Source organism: Bufo gargarizans, chromosome 4 (genome assembly GCF_014858855.1).
Source record: "Bufo gargarizans isolate SCDJY-AF-19 chromosome 4, ASM1485885v1, whole genome shotgun sequence".
Classification (NCBI taxonomy): domain Eukaryota; kingdom Metazoa; phylum Chordata; class Amphibia; order Anura; family Bufonidae; genus Bufo; species Bufo gargarizans.
This window is the reverse complement of record NC_058083.1, coordinates 13,272,883-13,283,994: the sequence shown is the minus strand read 5'-3', so window position 1 is coordinate 13,283,994 and position 11,112 is coordinate 13,272,883.

Here is an 11,112-nt window from a genome sequence, read left to right as displayed (position 1 = left end):
CAACCCAAAAAAGTGACACAATTGGTTGTCAATACATCCTCAGTAGAACTGAGTGCTGATCAGATCCAGGTGTCCTCCCCTACAGGTGGACGTGTTTGGTTTAACCTTGAACTAGATCTACAGAGGTTTTTTAGGAGGTTACATTTGAAAAGTTATTTTTCATTGAGACATACTGATGATGCTCTGTCATATAATAAAGATAAAAAAAGAGGTTGAATTAGGCTTTAGTAGGTTTCAATTGATGAAGAAAAGTAATTTTTCTCCACCACACAATAATCATGTTGTTGAATCATATATTGAAGTTGTACATAAACAAATAGAAGCCTTGAATAATACTGAGGTCAAGGGTGTGAGGGGTAATCTCTCTGGACGGGAGAGACAAGCCGTCAAAACTCTCAAGCAAAATAGGTGTATCACTATCAAACCAGCTGACAAGGGAGGGTCCGTGGTCGTTATGGACACTGACAAGTATACAAAAGAGATCATGAGACAATTACAGGATATTGAGGTATGTGAGACACTGAAGGGTGATTTAAAATGGGAAATTATGCGGGACATAGGAGTGATTTTGGATAAGGCCTTGCAAGGTGACATAATTGATGATGATCTGTATGATTATCTGAAAGTGAGTTGTCCAGTCACTCCTATGTTATACATACTCCCAAAAATACATAAGCAATTGGAGGATCCACCTGGCCGACCTATTGTGTCGGGCAGGGGATCGGTGTTCAACCCCCTTCCTGTGTTTCTTGGTAAGTTACTTCAGTCTCATGCGACCGCGGCTTCTTTCTATGTCAAAGACACAGGACATTTTCTTACCAAGTTGCGTCAGTTACAGTCACCCGCACAGTTTTTGCTCGTGAGTTTTGATGTTGTCTCTCTTTACACATCTATAGATCATGTTTATGGATTAAATGTCAGCTATGTGGCCCTGGCCGGCACGGGGCTCTCCAGGGGGGCTGGCCGATTTGTCCTTCACCTACTGGAGGTGGCCCTGAGGAGGAATTATTTCCTCTTTGGGGACACCTTCTATCAACAGAAGCGTGGTCTGGCCATGGGGTCCAATGTGGCCCCAACCTACGCTAACATCTTCATGGCCGAGGTGGAGGACAGATTGGTCTACCAGTCCCCTGTTTTGGGAGAGTCCTGTGCTGGTGGGGCTACATCGACAACATTTTAATGGTCTGGAGTGGCACTACAGATGAACTGGACAGTTTTCATGCCCATTTGAATATGGCTGTTCCTGGTTTACAGTTCACTGTTACAGAATTAGAGAAAGAACTTCAATTTCTTGATGTATTGGTCTATGTGGTTGATGGGGAGATCAGGACTGATCTCTATCAGAAGCCTACAGATAGGTACAACCTACTTATACATGACAGCCAAATTTTGCGCGTGAGAAGAATTGTCTCTAATGATAATGACTTTTCTAAGAGAACAGACGAGATGTGTAATAAATTTATAGAAAGAGGTTACCCTAAGAAACTTCTGAGGAGAACACGGGAGAAGGTTATGTTGGTTGATAGGGAGTCCACACTCGACCGATCGTCTCGCTATGAAACAGGTGAAAGAATTCTATTTGTGTCTGTGTATGGACAAGATAGTGGTCATATTGCCAACATTTTTAGGAAGGAGTGGCATATCTTGCAGAGTGGGTTGCCTGAGATTAAGGAATTTAAAGTTCCCCTAATAATGGCATATAAAAGAAATACCAATTTACGTGACAAATTAGTAAAAACAGATGTTATAGGGTCACGTGAAGGTGGACAAATGTATTTGGCCCCATGAAGAAAGGTAACTTTCCATGTCTATCCTGTTGTAATTGCAGTAGTATCATGAAGGGAGATACATTCTCACATCCATATAGTGGCAAAACATTCCAGATTAATGGATTCTTCACCCGTAGATCTAAGTACGTTGTGTATATGATCCAATGTCCCTGCAGTCTCATATACATGGCGGAGACCACGATGGCGATCAGGGAACGGATCAATAAACACAAGAGTACAATTAGAAAGAAGATGTTGGACAAACCAGTGGCAAGGCATTTCGTCGAGTGTGGACACTCTATCAACCAGCTTCGGTTCCGAGTTATTGATGCAGTGGGGACACTTAAAAGAGGAGGTGATAAGGATAAAATATTGAGGAAAAAAGAACTCAAATGGATTTATACTCTAAGATCACTGCAGCCTTATGGACTCAATTTGGAGTTCAATGTTGCAGGGATGGATTAGATTACTCCTCTATGTATACACATATAGACTTTACATGCTTTCCCATATACATGTAGTAGTTGATTTTAATGTTTTTTTACTGTAATTGCCCCCTGAGATATACATTATGTCGGTTTTTATCCATTGCATTAGACAACATCTCATGTTTATTTTTGAGGTTATAGAGGTTGATTGCACCACTGAATGCCACAAGGGTCATTTTAGCTGTAATAACTACATTGATTGTGCGCATTTTCTCTTGTTTATGAAGGATTTGGAGGCACTCAGTATATAGCAGGCGCTGTGTCCTAGGCAACATGATGCAGTGTGATGTCGGACGTGTGGGAGGAGCGAACGGTTCGCAACACACAGGTCAGGTGACGAAGTTTGGTGATGCGGAGGCATGAACATGTGATCGCGAACGTGATCTCTCTAATTCCCTCAATGCTGGACTCACATGCAATGTTGCCATGAACACGCAGGAATGCTTTGTATTCTGACATGCGCAATAGCGCTTGACGGATGCCAAAGCTAGAAATGTACCGTGACATTCCGCCATGTCAACTCCTTTGAGGTAAGACCCCAGGTGCAATCAATAACTATGCAAAGTAAGCATTGAGATCTCTACCCAATGAGATATTTTCTGGATAGCAGGTATCTACCCACACACTAATGATTGGAGAGGATTGTTGGTGGCGGTGTATATGTGTTTTACTATTTATATGTGGAATCAATTGATTTGTATTGTATGCTTGACAAAGGCTGAGGACAGCCGAAACTTTGCATTGTCTGGTTGCACATATGCTTTGAAGTACCAATAAAGGAGATCGTTGGAGATGCTGCTGTAATACCCTTTTCTTCTTCATCTTGACAAAGGTCAGTCTCTCCACATTTTGGGTGGACAGGCGAGATCTCTTTGGGGTAACTATGGCCCCCGCCGCACTAAACACCCACTCTGATGCCACACCACTGGCCAGACAGGACAGCTTTTCCAGGGAAAACTCTGCTAGTTGCAGCCGCAAATCCAGTTTGGCTGCCCAGTAGTCCAGCGGATCTTAAAATGGCAGACCTGGTTCTGTGCAGGAATTGTTGTGCTTTTATTTCAGGTTCCACTCTTCGGAGGTTTGGATGCTGTCTGATCTGTAGACAGCTCTCCGTAATGCATTAGGAAATGGCATTTTTGAAATCTGAGATTTGTAAATTAACTGTTAAACAAACTCAAGAGCAACATGGAGGATGGCTCAGGCACAGTGGGTGAGGAAAAATCATCTCCTATGCCTAAAGTATGCAAGACTTCAGCTAAAGACAGAAAGGATAAGGTGAGGACTGATAGTAAGAAGCTGTTGGTGGTCGATTCTATCATAAGCGGTGTGAAGTGTGAAGAAAATATTTTTGTGAGATGTCTACCTTGTGTTACCGCTAGCAGGCACAGACGAAATATCCTTAATATTGTTAGGCAAGCAAAGCAGGAAAGGGAGGTGGATGTTATTGTCCATCTTGGGACAAATTATCTGGCTTGAAATAAGGTTTTAAAGGTGAAGAAAGCTTTTCATGCACTTGGCAATGATATACGGGAGGTTGCATCGACTGTTTCATTCTCTGCAGTTTTGCCTGTGCATAACCTTCAGCATGACAGGCAGATGCTCATTAAGATAAATGGTGTCCAAACCAAGGGTTTGGCTTTGTGTCTCATGTTAGTTCCCGTTTGAATGGAAAAGAACTGTACAAGAAAGATGGTTTGCATCTTTCTCTTAAGGGAACGAATGTCCTCAGTGAACAGTTCAAAGAATTTGCAAAGGAGCATTTAAACTAGGAAATGAGGGCAATAAAGTGATAATCCAGCAGTCCGACTGCCCCCCGGAACAATGCCAGTAGCACATAGATTAAGAAATGACAAGCTCAGAGTCTTGTCTACAAATGCTTGCAGTTTAGGGAATAAGATCAATGAACTTGAGTGTTTAATGGCATCTGAGAATATAGATTTAGTGGCTGTTACTGAGACATGGTTTAATGGGAGTAATGACTGGGATATAACAATAGCAGGGTTCTCTCTATAGAGGAAAGACAGGGAGGGCAAGAAAGGGGGAGGGGTGGCCCTGTATTTGAAAGATAGCATAAAATCTAATTTAATACAAGTTAGCGAGACCAATTTAGAGTCAGTTTGGGTTATGTTGCAGCTTGATAATCATAAGGTAACTCGTATAGGTGTGATATATAGACCACCTGGCCAAGTCAAAGAATTAGATGATCTACTAGTTAAGGAAATAGCTAAAATTACATTGAAAGGGGAAGTTATCATTTCGGGAGACTTTAATCTTCCTCATGTAAACTGGAAAACCAAAATAGCTAGTTCTGCCAGGAGTACAGTTATTCTAAATTCCCTATAGGGATTATCTCTACAGAAAGTAGTTGAGGAGCCAACCCGGAAGGAAGCCATTTTATATTTAGTATTCAGAAATGGGAATTTGGTATCTGATATTACTGTAGGGGAAAGATTGGGATCTAGTGATCACCAGTCAGTGTGGTTTACTAAAAGTACAGTGACTGAGTCACACCACACAAAAACTGACTTTTCTAAAATTAGATTAGAGGTATATGAGTCCCTATCAGATTGGAACAGTTTCAATGGAGTCCAGGAGAAATGGGACTCTTTAAAAGTGGCATTATTGAAGGCAACAGATAATTGCATTAGGCTAGTCAGTACAAGCAAAAAAAGGAAGAGACCACTGTGGTACTCAGCAGAAGTGGCCAAAATCATTAAAAACAAAAAGATAGCATTTAGTAATTATAAAAAAAACAAAACAAGGATGACAGGGAAATTTATAAGATTAGGCAGAGAGAGACCAAGCAAGTTATAAATGCTTCTAAAGCACAGGCAGAAGAGAAATTAGCTTAGTCAGTGAAAAAAGATGATAATACATTCTTCAGATACATAAATGAAAAAAGGAAACTAAAACAAGGAATTACCAAATTAAAAACAAAAGAAGGAAGGTATATGGAAGAAGATAAGGAACTAGCTGACTCAATGAATACTTCTGTACAGTTTTTACAAATGAAAATAAAGGAAAAGGACCTCAGTTAGAGAGGAAGACTAATGCATCTTTTGATGCATGTGTCTTTAGAGAGGAAGAGGTTTGAAGTCAGCTGTCTAAAATTAATACGAATAAGACACAGGGGCCTGATGGGATACACCCAAAGCTATTAAAAGAGCTTAGCGGTGAACTACCAAAACCAATAACAGATTCATTTAACCAATCACTGGTAACAGGAGTCATCCTAAAAGATTGGAAATTAGCAAATGTTGTGCACATTCACAAGAAAGGTAGTAGGGACGAATCGGACAACTAGAGGCCAGTAAGCCTGACATCAATAGTGGGGAAATTAATGGAAACCATACTTAAGGAGTGGATTGTGGAACATCTAAAATCCCATGGATTGAAAGATGAAAAACAGCATGGGTTTACTTGAGGGAGATCATGTCAAACTAATCTTATAGATTTTTTTGATTGGGTGACTGAAATAATAGATGGCGGAGGTGAAGTAGACATTGCTTATCTAGACTTTAGTAAGGCTTTTGATACTGTCCCACATAGAAGGCTTATCAATAAAGTGCAGTCTTTGAGCTTGGACTCCCATATTGTTGAATGGATTAGGCAGTGGCTGAGGGACAGACAACAGAGGGTTGTAGTCAATGGAGTCTATTCAGACCATGGTCTTGTTACCAGTGGGGTACCTTAGGGATCTGTTCTGGGACCCATATTGTTTAATATCTTTATCAGCGAAATTGCAGAAGGCCTCGATGGTAAGGTGTGTCTTTTTGCTGATGACACAAAGATTTGTAACAGGGTTGATGTTCCTGGAGGGAAATTTAATGTTGATAAGTGCAAGATAATGCACCTGGGGCGTAAAAACCCAAGAGCAGAATATAAAATCAGTGATACAGTCCAGTATCTGAGGAAAGGGATTTAGGGGTCATTATTTCAGAAGACTTAAAGGTAGGCAGACAATGTCATAGAGCAGCAGGAAATGCTAGCAGAATTCTTGGGTGTATAGGGAGAGGCATTACCAGTAGAAAGAGGGAGGTGCTCATGCAGCTCTACAGAGCACTAGTGAGACGTCATTTGGAGTATTGTGCGCAGTACTGGAGACCATATCTCCAGAAGGATATTGATACTTTGGAGAGAGTTCAGAGAAGAGCTACTAAACTAGTACATGGATTGCAGGATAAAACTTACCAGGAAAGATTAAAGGACCTTAACATGTATAGCTTGGAAAAAAGACGAGACAGAGGGGATATGATAGAAACTTTTAAATACATAAAGGGAATCAACAAGGTAAAAGAGGAGAAAATATTTAAAAGAAGAAAAAGTGCTACAAGAGGACATAGTTTTAAATTAGAGGGGCAAAGGAGTTTAAGCATGCATGGGATAGGCATAAGGCCATCCTTTATATAAGATAGGGCCAGGGTCTAATCATATTATTCAGTATATTGGGCAAACTAGATGGGCCAGATGGTCCTTATCTGCTGACACTTTCTATGTTTCTATCTTCAATGTGGGTTGGCAGGGTGCTGTCCAAGTATGTCACCGCCTGCTGGTTCAGGTCCTGCTCCAGGTCTACCTGCTGCTGCTGCTGGTGAATAGTTTCTTCACTATGCAGGTGAAGAAAGCTACTCATCAGCTACTGTAGACTCAGGCTACTGCTGATGGAGCTGGTACTGTTCCTGCCACCCCACCCCTCCCCAGCAGCCATAGCAGAGGAATGTGAGCGCCCCCCGATCAGACCCGCGAGAGGATAGACGATGGCACAGATAGGCAGCGGTCAAGTGACTACATAGGATGTCTCTATAGTAGTTCAGTTTGCCCTCCCTCTCAGCGGGTGTAAAAAAGGCCCCCATTTTGGACCGGTAGTGAGGGTCCAACAAAGTGGAGAGCCAGAAGTAATCCCTCTGCCGAATGGTGACAATTCGACTGTCACTACGCAAGCAAGTGAGCACTCATTGGGCCATTTGCGCAAGTGACTCAGAGGGACTCCCTGCCTCCCTCTCTACTGCATACTGCCACTGTGTGTCTGGGTCCTCTGTCTCCTCTTCCTCATCGCCCTGTAGCTCCTCGGCTGCTCCTGCTCCATCTCTCCTGTCACCTAAGTAGAAAAACCACCCATTTGAATACACATTGCCTGTGCTCTAATGTCCTCCTCCCCCTCCTCCTCCTCTTCCAGTTCAGCCCCCTTAGGGCTCATGTGGCCGTGTGATCTAGGCACACGTCTCCTGTCCCTGACCAGCCATTGTTACCAGTAACTGTTCCAGGACATGAAGCAGTGAAATGACATCATTCAGCCTGTAGTCCTTGCGACTGACAAATAACGCGGCGCCCTCAAAGGGCCTGAGCAAACGGCAGGTGTCACACATGAGCTGCCACTGGCTGACATCGAAGTTACACAGGGGAGTACTCCTATCTGCTTGCATCAAGAAATCATTGATTGCCTTTCTCTGTTCGTATAGTCGGTCCAACATATGGAGGGTGGAATTCCAACGGTTTGAAACATAACATATAAGCCTGTGTTGGGTGATGCCGTTCTGCCGCTGCAGTTCAAGGAGGGTGTGCTTTGCAGTGTAAGAGTGGCTGAAGTGCATGCAAAGTTTACTGGCCATTTTTAGGATGTCTTGCAGATGGGTGGAACACTTTAGGAATCGCTTGACAACCAGATCGAACATGGTTCCAATTTTCAGTTGTCACAGAGAAAGCCAGGATTCGATTTCTTGATGAATCACACAGAGCAGGTCCTCCCCTGTGTGACTCCGTTCACCAAGGCAAACCAGGTGCAGAACAGTGTGACACAGCCGTGCCCTGCACATGTGGTATGCTGGAGGGGCTTGTCCCTGCAGTGGAGCCTGAGGACATGGTGGAGGAGGAAGAGGTGGATATTGTAGCAGGACCAACGGCGTGACAACGTGGAGGCAGAAGCGGCATCATCTGACCAAGTTGCCGGTGTGGCTGTGCAGGAACCATATTCACCCAGTGGGTCGTAAAGGACATGTAGTGTCCCTGACCGTAGTTACAGCTCCACACGTCGGCATTGCTGTGCACTCTGACAGACATCGACAGGCTGAAGGACTGGCCCACCTTCTGTTCGACATATTTGTGCAAGGCTGGTACTGCCTTTTTCACAAACAAATGACGGCTTGGGATTCTCCACCTTGGATCGGCACAAGCCATCAGTTCTCTGAAAGGTGCAGAGTCCACCACTTGGAAAGGGAGGGACTGCAGCACCAGTAACTTGGACAGGAGCACGTTCAGCTTCTGTGCCGTTGGATGCGTGCACGCATGCTACTGTCTCTTGGCAATCACTTTGGTGATAGATTGCTGACAGAATGACTGATGAGGAGTAGGAGCAGGAGCATCTGGACCAGCAGAAGATGGGAATGACAGACCGCTCCCTTCGGCTGAGGTGGTGGAGCCTTGACTGGCTAACACCAGGTGTGTGCCACTGGGTGATGCAGCGGTAGCTGCGGCAGGTTGGACCACCACATCAGAGCCACGGCTCTCCCAGGCCACTGAATGGCGATGCTGCATATGTTGACGCAGGGCCTTAGTGCCAACATTGGTACCCTGGCCACGCTTCACCTTCTGCCCACATATTCTACATGTGGCCACGTTAACCTAGGTGGCCTCATAGTTGATTTTCCCCCCAACAGTCTGCACTGACTGACTGCTACCGCCATTGCCTCCGTGAACTCCTGCACCACTACTTCCCGGACAGGTAGGCTGCTGTGAAGCCGGTGGTCTACCCCCTGCACGTTTGCCTCCTGACTTTCCACTGCTGCTATCCTGCTGACTCCCAGCCATGCTACCACCTTGCTGACTCAGCCACTGCCTCAAAGGCAAGCTACCATCCTCTTCTCCTGATGATGATGAAGCCCCTTCTGCAGCTGCCTCCCAAGTGCGATCGGCTTCATCATCATCAAGTAGTGTCTGCCCACCACTGATGTCCTTCTCAACGGTCTCTGGGTCAGGAGCCTGACCGCTCGCAACACAAGCTCCTGCGCCACTTTCCTCATCACTACTTGCCTGCCTAGCGGAGGAAGCGGCGGATGTCTCCTTCAGATTTTGGCTGGGCAGTAGCTGCTGACTGTCCTCTAGTAGCTCTTCCTCGCTGAAAAGTGGAGCTGAGTTCACAGCATATAGTAATTTTCGTGGTGAGGCAACAGGAAAGGACAGAGGCAGGTTGAGGACAGGTAAGGGCACAGGGCTTGCTCCCAGACCATGTCAATTAAGGATTGTGTCTGACGAACCCACCGACTGTTGGCTGGGGGTGTCTAATATCACTTGGGATGACGTGGATGACCGAGTTAACCAATCAAGAACCGCTGGGTTGCTGGTCAAGACACAACCACTAAATGACACCTGGAGCTCAGGCCTCTCTCTGCGACTCCTGCTGCCACGCCCCCTTACTCTGCTGCGACCTCTGTTTGCACCAGAAACATTTAGGCTTCTGCCATCCCTCTGTGCATGGCCTGGCACTTCTCTGCCTTACATACTTGAAGCTGAACTAAACAAATTAAATGGAAATTAAAACACCTCTAAAAGCGATTAATATATTTTTCTTTTTGTACTGAAATAGGCCACTAAACGCTTTTACCACAATTAACTGCAGGAGCGAACTGAGAATACATTTTTCTTGTTGAACTGAAATAGGCCACTATACGCTTTGACAAGAAAAACCTAAAGAGTAAAGTGTGTGTATATATTTTTCTTGTAGTACTGAAATACGCCACTATACGCTTTCACCAGAAATAACTGCAACAGTGCAGTGCGTATATATTTATCTTTTTTTTTACTATAATACACCCCTATATGCTTTCAACAAAAATAACTGCAGAAGTGAACTGAGAATATATTTTTCTTGTTGGACTGAAATAGGCCACCATACGCTTTGACCAGAAAAAAACTTACAGTCAAGTGCATATATATTTCTCTTGTACTACTGAAATATGCCCCTATATGCTTTCACCAGAAACAACTGCAACAGTGCAGTGCGTATATATTTTTAATTTCTTTTACTGAAATACGCCCCTATACGCTTTCACCAGAATTAACTGCAACAGTGCATTGCATATATATTTTTCTTTTTTTACTGTAATACGCCCCTATAAGCTTTCAACAGAAATAACTGCAGCATATATTTTTCTTGTTGGACTGAAATAGGCTACTATACGCTTTGACCAAAAAAAACTTAGAGTGAAGTGCATATATATTTTTCTTGTAGTACTGAAATACGCCCCTATACACTTTCACCAGAAAAAACTGCAACAGTGCAGTGCGTATATATTTCCCTTTTTTAACTGAAATATGCCCCTATACACTTTCACCAGAAACAACTGCAACAGTGCAGTGAGTATATATTTTTCATTTTTTTCCGGAAATATGCCCCTATACGCTTTCACCAGAAATAACTGCAACAGTGCAGTGCGTATATATTTTTCTTTTTTTACTGTAATACGCCCCTATACGCTTTCACCAGAAATAACTGCAACAGTGCAGTGCGTATATATTTTTCTTTTTTTTACTGTAATATGCCCCTATATGCTTTCAACAGAAATAACTGCAGAAGTTAACTGAGATTATATTTTTCTTGTTGGACTGAAATATGCCACTATATGCTTTCACCAGAAATAACTGCAATAGTGCAGTGCTTATATATTTTTCTTTTTTGTTACTGAAATACACCACTATAAGCTTTAAACAGAAATTACTGCAACAGTGCAGTGCGTATGTATTTTCTTTTTTTACTGAAATACACCACTATACGCTTTCAACAGAAATAACTGCAGAAGTGAACTGAGAATATATTTTTCTTGTTGGACTGAAATAGGCCACTATACGCTTTGACCAGTAAA